Source organism: Muntiacus reevesi, chromosome 3, assembly GCF_963930625.1.
Source record: "Muntiacus reevesi chromosome 3, mMunRee1.1, whole genome shotgun sequence".
NCBI classification, from domain to species: domain Eukaryota; kingdom Metazoa; phylum Chordata; class Mammalia; order Artiodactyla; family Cervidae; genus Muntiacus; species Muntiacus reevesi.
The window spans coordinates 189,915,451-189,933,297 of NC_089251.1; positions in this window are offsets into that span (position 1 = coordinate 189,915,451).

Consider the following 17,847-nt stretch of genomic DNA (forward strand, 5'->3'; position numbering starts at 1 on the left):
TTAAAAGGAGCAGAAAGAAAAAAACCTTCTTGACCTCATATCTTCCTCCAACATCTATCTGACTTGTTTCTTTTTTCTCCCTCAAAAATTCACATGCACTATCTTCCTTCAGCTTCATTTTCTTCACCTTCCACCTCTCATTTTATGTTGAATCTACCCTAGTCAAGTTCTATTCCCACCTTTCCACTGAAACTGTTTTTGTTAAAGCTGTTGATGACCGCCACATTGCTTAATCCAGTGGTCAATTCTGAAGCCTCATCTTAACTGACTCTTATCAACATTTGACACAGTTAATTAGTGTCATCTTCTTGAAACACTTTCTTCACCTGACTTCCAAATCCTCCTAATTGACTCCCTGTATCACTGCCTATGTGCCTCTCTTCAATCTTCTTTATTCACTTCCATTGTGATCTCATCCTGTGTGATGACTTTAAATACCATCCATACTCTGATGACTCCTGAATGTATTTCTACTGCCTTAGCCTCCCCCAAACAAAGATTCTTATATATTACTGTGTACTTAACTTTTTCTTTTAGATGCTTAAGTTTAACAAGTCCAAAACAAAGTCTTAATCTACTAATCCCCTCCCTGAAACCCTCTATTGGTCCTAATTATCCTATAATCTTGCCTATTTCAATAAGGTCACCACCAGTAACAAGGTGTTCATACCCAAAACCATAGAACCATCCCTGATTCCTGATTTCCCTGACATCCTCATAAATGATCATCAATAAATCCTATGGATTTTACCTACTAAATGTATTCAAAAGTCACCGTCTCCACAAACATTCCATTACAAGCTGCCATCATGTCTTCCATGGTTTACTGTAACAATCTTCTAACTTGCCCCCTATTCTATTCCCTGTGCAGCATTCTGAGTGTTAAAAATCCTCAATGACTTGCCATCACACTTAGAATAAAATCCTAGTTCCTTGCTATGGTCTACAAGGGCTTCCATAATGTATATAAAATCCCAGGTCCTTGCCATGGTCTACAAGGACTCCCGTAATGTACATCCTCCACACCTCTCTGACTTCACTCTTCCACTTCCCCACTATGCTCCAAACACAGAAAACTCTTCCTGATTCCTCAAACACTCCACATATGCTCTTTCCACAGAACCTTTGCTTTTGAAGTTCCTTCCATGTGGAAAAGCCCTCCCCCAGATAACTGCATGACTTATTTTCTCACTTCTTTCAGATTTCTGTTCAAATGTCTCTTTAGTAGAAAGAACTTACTTGAACACCACATCCCAAAATAGCATAATCTGTCCATTACTCTCTATCCTCTTATCTACTTTATTTCTCTTGTGGCACTTAGCACTGACATTATATAGCTAGTGAATTTCAGTGACTCTAAGATGTTATCAGTTGAAACATGTGCCATTATTTTATATACCCATCGAGAAAGAGAAACTCTGACAAATAAAATCATGTCATCTTTCTTATCGCTTAGAATTTTTATTTTATACTCATTGGAATTGGTCTTTTAGGCTTATTTAGGGTTTTTTTTTTTAATCATATATCCTTCACACACAAAAAAGGAAACTATAAGCAAAATAAATAAATTAAATTATATCTAAGACATCTATACAATCAGAATTCATTATTCTGATATATTCTTCATCTCATACTTAATGTCACTGTTTTTCCACATGCTATCTCACTAATAAAATGCAACACAGCTTCATCTACTTGTGAGTGGCTTTCTTTCCTAGGACTCATAAAGCAAGAAATATGGAATTGTGGTCATTCTTCAAATAATATTACTTGCTTCTCTAATATCAAATTTATGTCTCATTGCTCTATTTCTGAGCCTGAATGTCTACCAATAGCTTTTCTTTTTCGGCTATATCAGAATACCACATTTTGAAGATATTTTAAACAGCATTTAAAGTCCACATATTCAGTACCAACAATGCATGTAATTCAATTGTGTTTATAGCTACAAACATATAACTAAGTTCACACAGGAAAATGACTCTGACTGCTCTCTGTCCAACTGTGGTTATAAGAGGCCAATGACTGTAAAATGCATTCCATTTTTTCCAGAAATTTAAAATGTGAAAAAATGCATGTCTTCAAATCAATTAAATATAATAACGCTTGTCTCTACCACTAGAATATGAGTACTGGGAGGTCAGGAAATAGTTTTTTTTTTTGTTCACTGACTATATTCTCATCATCTACCAGTGTATTTGAAAAATAGTAGAAGTTCAAGAACTGTCTATTAAATAAATGAATAGATAAATGTTTGCCTTTACTACTAATAATTAACTCTAGTCTTTCACACTTAAACCCCCAAGATGAAAAGTTCAGTTGACTTAATTACCATTCAGTATAAGCTACACCTGCTGGTCAGACAACCAATTGTAGGCAGATTTCCCTAGATCTCTGACAAGCCATCTAGTCATTCACACATGTAGCCAGCCATCTTTGACACTGTCACCCACCTTAGAACTTTGCTTACAGTAACCATGGCTTCCATTCAGAAACCTGGAAAAAGAAAGAAAATTCAGCTCTCAGAAACCTGTGAGGTTTTATAACAACTCATCATGGTGGAAGGACAGATCTCTTTGCCCAAGCTAGAAACCCATGCCTAGATTCCTCCTGCCGAGGTATTCTAAGCCATCAACCCATCTTCAGACCTTCACCATCCCTGAGAAATTGCCAGAGACCCTTGACCTCTTTCTCATTCCCAGTCTACAGAACTTCCTCTTCTTGTCAGTCTTTTAGAATCACTCTTCCTCATTGTCTGTATAGCCACATTGCAAAATCCCTTTAATAGGCATTACCAAAAAAATGCTGACCTCAGGTATCTTTTCCCAAAATTGTTGATCAAGGAATTTAAGTCTGGCTACTTGCATGAAATAGTGTAATGGAATACAGGAGAATACAGGAGTATAAGAGAATACAGGAGAACACCTGTATATTGGCTTTATGTTATTAACACATATGACTGGCAGTCTATCATTCTGCCAGTCTTCCCATCCAGTTGTCTCCCAAGGCAGAACCCAGGTTCCAGTTGGGTTCTCCATATTGTCATGTACAAAGCGGCACCTGGCTTAAGACTAAGCACTTGATTTTAGTCCTAGCGGCTCAGGAACGATGCCTGCCCTATCCTGCTGCTTCGCTTTCCTATGTAGCATAGGTGCCTCCAGGCCCAGACAGTGTCAAAAGAGGAAGGCCAGAGGTACGCCGACTATCTGCTGTTTCCTATAATTCTCAACCATTATTACGTTACTCTAAGCTGTATAAAGTTTGCAATGACATGTATTTTAATTTCATTTCATTCATATACAATAGTCCTCGCCTTTTCCACAGGTCATATATCCTAAGACCCCCAGTGGATGTCCTGCTGAAAACTCTATATAGACTATGTTTTTTTCCTTCCCAGTCATACCCATGATAAAATTTAATTTATAATTAGTCACATTAAGAGACCGGGCTTCCCATCAGCAGATGAATGGATAAGGAAGCTGTGGTACATATACACCATGGAATATTACTCAGCCATTAAAAAGAATTCATTTGAATCAGTTCTAATGAGATGGATGAAACTGGAGCCCATTATACAGAGTGAAGTAAGCCAGAAAGATAAAGAACATTACAGCATAGTAACACATATATATGGAATTTAGAAAGATGGTAATGATAACCCTATATGCAAAACAGAAAAAGAGACACAGAAGTACAGAACAGACTTTTGAACTCTGTGGGAGAAGGTGAGGGTGGGATGTTTCAAAAGAACAGCATGTATATTATCTATGGTGAAACAGATCACTAGCCCAGGTGAGATGCATGAGACGAGTGCTCAGGCCTGGTGCACTGGGAGGACCCAGAGGAATTGGGTGGTGAGGGAGGTGGGAGGGGGGATCGGGATGGGGAATACGTGTAACTCTGTGGCTGATTCGAGTCAATGTATGACAAAACCCACTGAAATGTTGTGAAGTAATTGGCCTCCAACTAATAAAATAAAATTAAAAAAAAAAAAAGAGACCGGGCTTCCCAGGTGGCACTAGAAGTAAAGAACTTCAATGTGGGAGTCATAAGAGATGCGGGTTTGATCCCTGAGTCAGGAAGATCCTCTGGAGGAAAGCAGGGCAACCCACTCCAGTGTTCTTGTCTGGCCCATGGACAGAGCTGCCTGATGGGCTACAGTCCATAGGGTTGCAAAGAGTCAGACACTACCGAAGCAACTCAGCATGAATCCACAGTAAGAGAGTACAACCATAACTCAAAATAGAACAATAGAGCAATATAATGTGATGAAAGGTATGTGAATATTGTGTGGTCTCTCTCTTGAAACATCTTATTGTACAAATTTAATGTCTTTTCCATCCAAAATGAGCACTCGTCACTCACTGTAGCCATTTCTTTTGCTGTTTGAGGTAAAACAGCAAAACTAGCACAAATTTCTTTTACTGTCTTCACCATTTCATAGATAGAAGATTTATTCTTACTGTAGAATTTAACAATCTCGGCAAAAGAGTGTTTATCTTTCCTTATGAAGTCCAGAACTGTTACCTTTTCACTTAAAGGAAATACTTAGGCATATCTAAATTGCCAGCATCAGTACTCTTGTGCTTTGAGGCCATTAAATACAATAAGAGTGACTTGAACACAAGCACCGTGATACTAAGAGAGTGAATCTGATAACAGAGGTGGCTACTAAATGACTAATGTGGGGCGGGACGGGATACCCTGAACTAAGGTGTGACTCTGTTAGGTCCCTACCATTTCTGTCCTTTATCGAACCCATCTTTGTGTGAAATGTTCCCTTGGTATCTCTAATTTTCTTGAAGAGGTCTCTAGTCTTTCCCATTGTTGTTTTCCTCTATTTCTCTGCATTGATAGCTGAGGAAGGCTTTCTTATCTCTCCTGGCTATTCTTTGGAACTCTGCATTCAAATGGGAATATCTTTTCTCTTCTTCTTTGCTTTTCGCTTCTCTTCTTTTCACAGCTACTTGTAAGGCCTCCTCAGACAACCATTTTGCCTTTTTGCATTTCTTTTCCATGGGGATGGTCTTGATCCCAGTCTCCTGTACAATGTCACGAAACTCCGTCCATAGTTCATCAGGCTCTCTGTCTATCAGATCTAGTCCCTTAAATCTATTTCTCACTTCCACTGTATAGTGATAAGGGATTTGATTTAGATCATACCTGAATGATCTAGTGGTTTTTCCTACTTTCTTCAGTTTAAGCCTGAATTTGGCAATAAGGAGTTCATGATCTGAGTCACAGTCAGCTCCCGGTCTTGTTTTTGGTGACTGTATAGAGCTTCTCCATCTTTGGCTGCAAAGAATATAATCAATCTGATTTCGGTGTCGACCATCTTGTGATGTCCATGTGTAGAGTCTTCTCTTGTGTTGTTGGAAGAGGGTGTTTGCTGTGACCAGTGCGTTCTTTTGGCAAAACTCTATTAGCCTTTGCCCTGCTTCATTCCATACTCTAAGGTCAAATTTGCCTGTTACTCCAGGTGTTTCTTATATAAAGGAGTACGGCAAGTTGTCACCCTGCTTATTTAATTTATATGCAGAGTACATCATGAGAAACCCTGGGCTGGAAGAAGCACAAGCTGGAATCAAGATTGCCGGGAGAAATATCAATAACCTCAGATATGCAGATGACACCACTGTTATGGCTGAAAGTGAAGATGAACTAAAAAGCCTCTTGATGAAAATGAAAGAGGAGAGTGAAAAAGTTGACTTAAAGCTCCACATTCAGAAAACTAAGATCATGGCATCTGGTCCCAACACTTTATGGGAAATAGATGGGGAGACAGCAGAAACAGTGTCAGACTTTAATTTTGGGGCTCCAAAATCACTGCAGATGGTGATTGCAGCCATGAAATTAAAAGAGGCTTACTCCTTGGAAGGAAAGTTATGACCAACCTAGATAGCATATTAAAAAGCAGAGACATTACTTTGCCAACAAAGGTCCATCTGGTCAAGGCTATGGTTTTTCCAGTAGTCATGTATGGATGTGAGAGTTGGACTGTGAGGAAAGCTGAGTGCCAAAAATTGATGCTTTTGAACTGTGGTGTTGGAGAAGACTCTTGAGAGTCCCTTGGACTGCAAGGAGATCCAACCAGTCCATCCTAAATGAGATCAGTCCTGGGTGTCCCTTGGAAGGACTGATGCTGAAGCTGAAATTGCAATACTTTGGCCACCTCATGCAAAGACTTGACTCATTGGAAAAGACCCTGATGCTGGGAGGGATTGGGGGCAGGAGGAGAAGGGGACAACAGAGGATGAGATGGCTGGATGGCATCACCGAGTCGATGGGCATGAGTTTGAGTAAACTCCGGGAGTTGGTGATGGACAGGGAGGCCTGGCATGCTGCGATTCATGGGGTCGCAAAGAGTCAGACACAACTGAGTGACTGAACTGAACTGAACTGAACTGAACTGAAGGTGTGACTCACTTCCTGGGTGGGACATAGAAAGACCGTGTGAGATTTCATCACTCTACTCAGAATGGCATGCAATTTAAAACTCATGAATTGTTCCTTTCTGCAATTTTCCATTTAATATTTTCAGATTGCAGTTGTCCATGGGTAAATGAAATCATGGAAAGCAAATCAGCAGATGAGGAGGGACTTGCCTATCGTCTGATCCCATGAGGAATTTAAGGCAGCTGAGGAATATAAGGAAGATATTTAATGACGGACGTTGAAACAAAAAGGGGTTGCTGCTTAACCTGGAAATTCAATTTAGCAGAGTGGTTCATTCAAAATGTTCCAGTTAAGTAAGATTTAATTATGTTTTATATTTGTATTTACCAATATAACATTTGTTCTTACTCATGCAGTGGAGAGGGTTCTTGAATGATTTGTCAAGCTAGAGAGGAAAAAGGTTCTGTTTTTGTTTTACAACAAGGTAATTAGTATTTTCCTGTTACTTTTCTAAATTTTCAGACATTTTTAAGGCACCAAAACTGTGAGGGGAGAAGGGAGGCAGGCAATGGAAGTAACATGTTTTAAAATATATCACCTGGGCCAATAATTTTTAAAACAGTATAAACTAAAACACTCTACTTCATGTTGAGATAATTCGTCTGAGTTTTTGGCTGTGGTAACAAAGACCAACAACAAAACATTGGTTTCTAAAATCTTTGATTTTCTAAGGGGAGGTGCTAGATTGCCCCTATTAAAACTGGTTACTTAAATCCCTATTTCACTGCTCACCTGAAGGCACCTTTTTTGAAGTTAAAGATGCAAAAAGAGAAAAAGAGAGAATTTCTTTAGAGAAGGTTGTTGCAGACTTTGGGGTTTTCCTGACCACATTTTGTCCAGAGGGGAAAATGGTGTCTTTACCTTAAGGCAAGCTGGAGCGGGGCCTGTGTGCGAGGCTCTTAGAGAAGTTAACCTATACTTCCAGAAGGTGAGGAGCAGGAGCCTGGTGGAGAAGCTGTACCTGGAGCAGCCCAAGGTGGCTGAGCAAGAGGGGGAAAGAGAGGTAATGGGGATTTCCTGCTTTTTTAGCAATGGTGGACACGGACTCATATGTAGCTCTGGGGACCTACAATGAGGCTATATGGACCTAGCTTAGATATTTGTTGAATCAGGGTCAATAGGACTTCCTGGAAGGAAGTTCTGGAGATGCTCTGGGACTAACGAATGAAACCTATATAGCCTGCAGAATTAGAGGCATTGCCTCATTGTGGGTGACTACAGCGGAAGGCCTTCCGTAAGAAGCGCCTTCAAAAAATCTAGGAAATCTATCCATTAGAGGAAGTTATGGTTTGCATGTTTGTATCCCACTGCCTCAAAATGTATATTTTGAAATCCTTATTCCCAATAGGGTGAAACTAAAAGGTGGGGCATTTGGGGGATGCTCAGTCATGAGGGTGGAGTTCATGAGTGGAATTAATGCCCTTATGAAAGAAACCCCTTCAGCGCTCCCTAGTCAGGCTCATCCATGTTGTTGCATATGGCAGAATTACTCTCTTTTTTAAGGGGGCCAAATAATATTCCATCACATATATCACATTTCCTTCATCCTTTCATCTGCCAATGATCAGCTGTGCTGTTTCCATAAACTGCTTATAGCTTATAGTGCCGCAAGGAACGTGAAATTGCAGATATCTGAGGTCCTGATTTCAGTTCTTTTGGATAGATGCCCAGCCATAAAGTTGTTGAATCATATGGTACACTGGTTCTCTTTTTAGTTTTAGGAGGAATCTCTTACTGCTGTGGTAGTGACTGTACCAGTTCACATTTCCACCAATAGTGTATGAGGGTTCTAATTCCCCTACATTCTCACCAACAATATTTTTGGTTTTTATAATAGCCATCCTAATCTTTTGATAAGTGAAATAAGCCATATCTATCTATCTATATATCTATATATATATATAAAATGACAAATATTGCATGATTCCTTTTGTATGGAGTACCTAAAATAGTCAAATTCATATAAGCAGAGAGTAGAAAGATGGTTTCCAGGGGCTGGGGGTGAGGTAAATGGGGAGTTGATGTTCAATGGTTATAAGATTTCAGTTATGCAAAATGAATGCATTCTAGAGATGTGCTTACCTACATTGCCTGTAGCTAACAGTATTGGACTGTGCACTAAAAATTAATGCTAAGTAGGTAGATCTCATGCTAAGTGTTTTTACCACACAAACGCACATACACACATACAAAGGGTGGGAAGGGATGAGAAAACTTTTCAGATGATGAATATGTTTATTACCTTTACTGTGGTATATGTGTGTGTCCAAACACACCAAGACGTATATATTAAATATGTGCAGGGTTTTGTGTATCAATTATACCTCAATAAAGCTTTTTTTTTTTTTTTTTTTAAAAAAAGAAGCATATTTAGTGTGAACTCTGCAGACTAATAGGTCACATTCTAATCCCGTTCTCCCTGTCATTCATACCAGGGATCTGACATTATCTCCTGAAAAAAATGTCAAATAGCCTTGAATGACAATGTAACCGTATAATTATCTTCCTTTGTTCTTTTTCCCAGTTAACTGTTTTAAGAGGCTTAGGTTTTTTCCCTACACATATTTCTGTCTTTTGTAGTACTCACCTGCATACTCTTTGCCATCACAACCTAAAATTTAGATAAACTGTGTTTTTTAAAAAACACTTTATTTTTTCAAGCAGTTTTAGGGTCACAGTGAAAAGGAACAAAGTTACTGTAACTCTTTGAGAATTATACATATATAATTTTGTTTAATATATACAATGTCTATTTTATATATATAATTTTATTACATCTATATTACCACTATATTTGTTTTTATCGTGGTAAAGTATACACAACAAAAGTCATCATTTTAAGCAGTTCAGGTACACACTTCAGTGGCATTAAGCACGTTCACATTGTTATGTAACCATCACCATCATTCATCTCCAGAATTTGTTGTTATCCTAAACTCAAGCTCTGCCCATTAAATAGGAATTCCCCATCAGTTTTGGAAAACATTATTCTATCTTCTGTCCTATCAGTTTGACTACTCTAAGTATTTTTTGGAAGTGGAATCATACTGCTTGCTCTTTTGCATCTGGCTTTTTCGCTTACTATAATGTTTTCAAGATTCATCTGTGTTGTAGCATGTGTCAGAATTTCCTTTTTGAGGCTGAATAATACACCATTGTGTATATGTATCATATTTTATTTATCCATTCATCTGATGGTAGACATTTGGGTTATTTCCACATGTTGGCTCTACACATGGACTTCACCAGATGGTCAATATCGAAATCAGATTGATTATATTCTTTGCAACCAAAGATGGAGAAGCTTTATACTGTCAGCAAAAACGAGACTGGGAGCTGACTATGGCTTAGACCATGAACTCCTTACTGGGAAAATTCAGGCTTAAATTGAAGAAAGTAGGGAAAACCACTAGACCATTCAGGTATGCTGCTGCTGCTAAGTCACTTCAGTCGTGTCCGACCCTGTGTGACCCCATAGACAGCAGCCCACCAGGCTCCTCTGTCCCTGGTATGATCAGGGTATGATTCAGGTATGATCTAAATCAAATCCCTTACAATTATACAGTGGAAGTGAGAAATAGATTCAGAGGATTAGATCTGAAGACAGAGTGCCTGAAGAACTATGGACAGAGGTTCCATGACATTGTAAAAGAGGAGGGATCAAGACCATCCCCATGAAAAAGAAAGACAAATAGGCCAAATGGTTGTCTGAGGAGGCCTTACAAATAGCTGTGAAAGAAGAAAAGCCAAAGGCAAAGGAGAAAACGAAAGATACCCATTTGAAAGCAGAGTTCCAAAGAATAGCAAGGAGAGATAAGAAAGCCTTCCTCAGTGATCAAGGCAAAGAAATAGAGGAAACAATAGAATGGAAAAGACTAGAGATCTCTTCAAAAAAATTAGAAATACCAAGGGAATATTTCATGCAAAGATGGGCACAATAAAGGACAGAAATGGTATGGACCTAACAGAAGCAGAAGATATTAAGAAGAGGTGGCAAGAATACACAGAAGAACTATACAAAAAAGATCTTCACGATCACACCCTAGGTGTGATCACTCATCTAGAGCCAGGCATCCTGGAATGTGAAGTCAAGTGGGCCTTAGGAAGCATCACTATGAACAAAGCTAGTGGATGTGATGGAATTCCCATTGAGCTTTTCCAAATCCTAAAAGATGATGCTGTGTAAGTTGCACTCAACATGCCAGCAACTCTGGAAAACTCAGCAGTGGCCACAGGACTGGGAAAAGTCTGTTTTCATTCCAATCCCAAAGAAAGGCAATGCCAAAGAATGCTCAAACCACCGCACAATTGCACTCATCTCACACGCTAGTAAAGTAATGCTCAAAATTCTCCAAGCCAGGCTTCAACAATACATGAACCATGAACTTCCAGATGTTCAAGTTGGATTTAGAAAAGGCAGAGGAGCCAGAGATCAAACTGCCCATATACACTGGATCATCAAAAAAGCAAGAGAGTTCCAGAAAAATATCTATTTCTGCTTTACTGACTATGCCAAAGCCTTTGACTATGTGGATCACAACAAACTGTGGAAAATTCTTAAAGAGATGGGAATACTAAACCACCTGACCTGCCTCTTGAGAAATCTGTATGCAGGTCAGGAAGCAACAGTTAGAACTGGACATGGAATAGCAGACTGGTTCCAAATAGGAAAAGGAGTACATCAAGGCTGTATATTGTCACCCTGCTTATTTAACTTATATGCAGAGTACATCATGAGAAACGCTGGGCTGGAGGAAGCATGAGCTGGAATCAAGATTGCCGAGAGAAATATCAATAACCTCAGATATGCAGATGACACCACCCTTATAGCAGAAAGTGAAGAAGAACTAAAAAGCGAAGAAGAACTAAAGAGCCTCTTGATCAAAGTGAAAGAGAAGAGTGAAAAAGTTGGCTTAAAACTCAACATTCAGGAAACTAAGATCATGGCATCTCATCGCATCATTTCATGGCAAATATGGGTAAACCGTGGAAACAGTGGCTGACTTTATTTTCAGGGGGCTCCAAAATCACTGCAGATGGTGACTGCAGCCATGAAATTAAAAGATGCTTGCTCTTTGGAAGAAAAGTTGTGTCTAGTCAAACCTATTGTTTTTCCAGTAGTCATGTATGGATATGACAATTGGAGTATAAGGAAAGCTGAGCACCGAAGAATTGATGCTTTTGAACTGTGGTGTTGGAGAAGACTCTTGAGAGTCCCTTGGACTGTAAGGAGATCCAACCAGTCCATCCTAAAGGCAATCAGTCCTGAATATTCATTGGAAGGATGATGTTGAAGCTGAAACTCCAATTCTTTGGCCACCTGATGTGAAGAACTGACTTGTTCGAAAAGACCCTGATGCTGGGAAAGATTGAAGGCAGGATTAGAAAGGGACAACAGAGGATGAGATGGTGGATGGCATCACAGACTCAATGGACATGGGTTTGAGTAAACTCTGGGAGTTAGTGATGTTCATGGAGGCCTGGCGTGCTGTAGTCCATGAGGTCACAAAGAGTCGGATACAACTGAGCAATGAACTGAACTGGACCATAGTCCTCCAGGCTCCTCTGTCCATGGGATTCTCCATGCAAGAATACTCTGCCTATGACTGGGCTTTGGAGTACTTTTCACCATGTGACCCTTACTCATTCTTTATGCTGAATCTTTCAATGTTTTCTTAGCTTACCCAGAGTAAGAAATCCAAAGCTTTACTTCTCTCCCAAGACTGTCCACTATGGGATTTCAGAAAAAAGTTAATGCATCCACATAGATAGCCATCCAAAATTCCTTTTTGTCCTCATTGTGTGGAAAGGAGTTGTTTGCTCCTTTTTAATGGCAGAAAGATTCTGCTCTGGCTCACACCCTCCGGTTGTTTCTTCTGCTCCTTGGACCCCACAGCTTGACCCAGGTGAAGTGCTGAGGAAACCCAAAACCACAGTCAGGCAAACAACTTACTATAGGGTATGTTTACTGCTGAGAAGCAAATTAGTAGTGCAGAAAATCTACTGGGAAAAACGTGTCAGAACACAGAGCAAAATACAAAGAGGTGGAATCAAAGAGGGAAAGGAAAACGTGAGGACAGATACAGGAAACCCAGCAGGGATTAATTCAACATCTGGGACTTCTGGAACTCAGAAGGAAACAAATTGGAAGCAGAAATTAAATTATGAAATGAAATTTCCCTGAGTAGCAAGAGACTGGAGGTATAAATTAACGAGGTTTACCAAATTTTAGGAAAGATTACTGTTATAATAGAGAGAGACACACTTTCACTTCTAACTATGTTGAATTTAGAGGAACTAGGTTTACCCCCTCACATTAAATAATGAGAAAACCAGACAATTATATGCAATAACCATGATCAATGAGAAAAAAGGAAACAAATGAAACAAATGACATGAACTCTACAAATGTCCTCATTTATACAGTTCAACTATCATGTTGAAATTCCTGAAATTTGAGAATAAACAATAACAAGAATAGAACATGTAGGAGACTGAGGAAACAAAAATATTCTAATTCTCAGGTATGGGAAAAAGAGAAATAAAAAACCAAAATATATAGGATTAAATAGAGCTTTTATAGTCTCATAATAGGTAAATATAGATTTATCTATAGGCTTAATCACGAGCAGAATTTAAATATAAGAAAAAATTCTAAATTATCAAATTTTAAAAAGCAACAAAGAAAAATTGGACATTGACAGACTAGGCAATGAAGAGAGGAAATAATGACAACAAGGTAAAATAGTCAGAAAACATACAACATAATGGGAAGAATAAAATTAAGAATATCAGCGCTAACCTTTCTACCCTATCATGGCCATTATTAAAAACAATTTAAACTTGAAATTCATCTGAAACAAAGTTTCAAAGAAACACTGAAAATGAAGATATGGGCAAAGATATAGCAGGTAAATACAAATAGAATGCAAATGTGAAAATATCAATAAACAACAAGACCAAAAACATTAAACTGAGACATTATTTAATGGCAAGAGATACAATCCACCTAGATTCAGGAAAGATTTGTCCCATAATTTATGCACAAAATAGCATATCCATCAATACATAAAAAGGTTTATAAGTATAGCTACGTCTTTAAAGAAATATAGTGGAAGAATTTAATGTAAATTTTCTAGAATTTGAAAGCTCAAGTAAACAAATAATAAGGAAAGACATAGATTATTTTAATAATACAATCAACAAGCTATAAAAAAACTGTGTCTTACATCAGAGAACATATATTCTCTGCTTAAATCCATGGAACATGTATAAAAATTAATCATGTTCTTGGCCACAAAGAAAACAATAATTCTATAAAGCAGAGATTTTATAGACTTACATTCTCTCATAATAATTCAACACAGAGAGAAAAAATAAATCATCATCAAAAAACTTAACTCCTTGGAAATGAAAATGTGCTATCAAAAAAAAAAATCCTAAATCAAAATAGAAATCTTAACTGAAGGAAAGAAAATGAGCTAAAAAGATAGGAAAATGAGAAGTCATGATACCAAAACCTATAGAACACAGTTAAGAAAAAAGAAATTTTATAGCCTTAGAGGCTTTTATTAAAAATAAAAAGAAAGATTAAAGATAAATGAGAAAAGCATACAACTTATGCTATGAGGACAACAAAATAACCTGGAAGAAGCAGGAGGAGTCCAAGTTCCTCCTGAGCAGGAACTTTCTTTTACCTCTTGTCACAAAATGTTCACTTACTTAGAATAGCACTCAATAATTATTTGTGATATCAATGGGAAGATAAATAAGAATAAAAGCTTGTGTTTTGTAAAGACCAATCAAATAGCAGATAAGCACAAATTAGGATGAAAGGGATAAAATAAAATGCGCAAAATTAAGAACGACAAAACAGATATAATTAGAGATAGGGATACAATTTAAATGATTATAAAAGAACATTATGTGCAATTCTGTGGTAATGAACTTGAAAATCAAGAGAAACTAGATGATTTCCTGGAAAAATAAAACTACTAGGGTAGAAAGATGCTATTTTACTTCCTATATTTTCTTCGTGGACACTGAGATTTCCTGCTATGAGGTTGAGACCATGAGACTGACATCCCGTCAAATGAGTGAGAATACAAGTGATATAAGCCATTTTCAGGGTCTGGCACCTAAACATATCCTGCTTGTTCCATTAATCCTTCCATCTGATGGTTTTAGAAGACACAGACTCCACAGAGCAGAGCTACTAGCTATGCAGAGAGCCAGAGAGGGCTCTCTGACCCATCTCAAATTATGATGTGAGTCACAATAAACTCTTACCATGTTAAGCTTCAAAAATTTAGTGTTTGGTTACTGCAGTGTAGCATGACCTGTTCTGACTAATACATTTACCACATTTGACCAAGAAGAATAGAAACTTGAACAGAAAAAAAACCCTTGTAAGCATTTGGAAAGATGACCATATGAAAAAGCATCAGATCTATTTTGATTTTCAACCAACATTTGAAAAACAAATATGATTTAATCTTAATACTAATATACTCATTTTAGTATTAATAATATTTAATATTTGTGGTTGCTTAATTGCTCAGTCGTGTCCAACTGTTTGCAATCCCATGGACTGTAGCCCAACTGGCTCCTCTGTCCATGGAATTTCTTGGGCAAGAATACTGGAGTGGGTTGCCATTTCCTTCTCCAGGGGATCTTCCTGACCCAGGGATGGAACCCGTGTCTCCTGCCTTGGCCTTGAGGTAGGGTGAAGGCTCAGTTCCTCCATAAACAATAGATATTCTAAAAGTTAAAGATCTCAACCAGTAAAGATTCTTAATGTGGTACTCCCTAAGACAAAGACTGTGTGTGCTTTCTATATTCTAAATGTATTACCTTGATACCTTTTGAACATATATAATTGTATCCTCTTTAAATTGCCTTTTTCAAATTTTCCTTTTTGTAAGGTCCACCTTCTCTGCCCCTTAGGAACCTTAGGCATTTATCATATGTTATCACATATGAGTCAGACTTTATCCCTTAACATATGCAAAAGCATTATTTTCATATCCCAGCTTAATTGAGAAATACAAAGCAGCTTAGTATATTAATAGCTAAAGTACACAGCCTCTATTACATATGCAAAGGATTCAGAAGACTAGTGAACTGAAGTGTAAATGAAAACACAATTTAAGCAACTTCTCATTATTTTTCATTGCTCTAGAAATTCTAGTTGTTGGATCTCTCATAAGAATTAAACTAATGGTCTCCATAACTATTTTTGTGAATTCCACAGGAGACAAATGGAATTTTACAAGTAAAACATAACATGTGCAACAGAAGTTATTTATTATACTTTCATTTTCCTAGTTTAGTAAAAATATTTAATCACGGGCCTACATGTGTTTTTACAGAATTGTAAAATCAGAGTATTTGACCTTCAAGAGAATGGAGATATATCCAATATTTTTCTGATAACAGAAATGTAAAGAAAATGTACTCTCTTTTTCTTAAGAGTCAAAATCTTTAGAGGGATCCTCAGGCCTTCCCTGAGCTAGAAAGGTGGATTTTTCACTGCATTCATTACAATGTTCTTTGGGCATGCTCTGTCATATCTAAACCTCAGTGATAGAAACATTTAATCTGACACTGACACTATCACAATCTACACACAAAAGAAAAAAAATTGAGATCAGCTATAATAATAAACACCAATAATATCTGGGTTTATTTTGTTGGGATACATGCACACACACACACATACACTCACACACACATGCAACCACCCCAGGAGGGAGTTAAATAAGGTGTCGCTACAGCAGTACTGTTCTGCTGTGAACTGCAGACCTCAGCCCCTTGGAAAATCTTGCCCTGCTCCCAGCATGTTCCTGTGATTTTCAGAGAGTGCATACAGGTGCCCAGGTGCCGGCCCAGGCGACACCCACGTGGCAGACCCCAGGCCCCAGGTCTGTTTCCGCAGAGCTTGACTGCTTTTGACTCTCAAGACACACGGGATGAAGCCTTCAAAACTCCACGCTGGGTGCAGGCCAACAGAAAAGCAGCGAAGGGAGCCCTCTTCCTGTTTATCTTCCGTTTGCTGTGGGCACTCTGTCATGGGTGTTCCAAGGCTGTGCAAAGTCTACTTGGGCAGATCCTTGCACTTTGCTTACTGTCCTGCTTCCCAAGACGAGCCCCAAGTCCATGGAGGTGGAGCAGAACAGATTCAGGACGACACCCTCGGCTCAGAACTGCTGCAGCCTCTCACCCTGAGGTTTTGTCTTACAGTCAACTTTGTTTCTCACAACTCCCTTTTCCCTTAGAATGAATTATTTTCCAGGAGGTTCCTTCATTCCCCTAAGCAAACTGAAAGAAGTCCAGAAGGCCACCCGCCGGTCCCTTAAGCCTGCATAGACTTGCTTACATCTCAGGAGGAGACACACAATCCCAGAGACAGCTCTCCCACCACATTCACACTCAGATCCCACTTGCCCCTTATGAAAGTGGGATCGTGTTTATATGCACCGTCTTTACCATATTTTTTAAAACATAATACTATGTCACCCATGTTTTCTATGTCATTAAAAAACATGATGTTTCAGTCCTACACAGAATTCTATTTTATGAACACGCCATCATACATTTAACTAAATTCCAATTGCAAGACATCGACGTTTCTAATTTCCCTGCAAAATACAATTGCAGTGAACATTCTTTAAGAAAAACTCTGCATTTCCCCATGGTTACTTTCAAACAATAAGTAGCAACAAATGGAAATATTTTGTCTTGATCTGTACATCAAGTTGTCTTTCAGAAAGTTTGAAATAATCTTTATTTCCAGCAGGGTATGAGAGACTAATTCACTATGCTTTAGCCAGTACTGATTACTATAATTTTTAATTTTTTTCAAAGGGCTAGGAAAAAAGTATCTTATTTAAATTTATATTTCTTTCAGTAAAAGCAAGTTTCAACATTTTTCCCCTGTAGTTATTGCTGCTTTATTTTTTCTTTTGTTAAAAAACATATTTTCATATTTTTAAAAATCCTTGTATCTAACATCTCCAATGTTCTCACAACAGTTAAAAAAATTCTTTAAATCTAAGGGAAAATAAAGGTGCACATAATTTTTTACAAAATATCTTAATCACCACTTTATGCTTCATCTGGTTTAAGAAATGAAAAATTAACAGTCCAGTTATGTCCTCATGGACCCCACTTGACCACACTCCTCTCTTTCTCAACACCTCCCCCCAACCCAAAGGTAAGGTTTACACATAAACACACACACACACACGTGTGCATGCATGCCCCAAAATCATACATTTATGTATCTACATGAGCATATTTTAATTATCATCATTTTCATAAGCAGTATTAAACCTTTTATACTCTTGTCATTGAAAATATCAAATATCATATAAAGGTTGTTAGAATAAG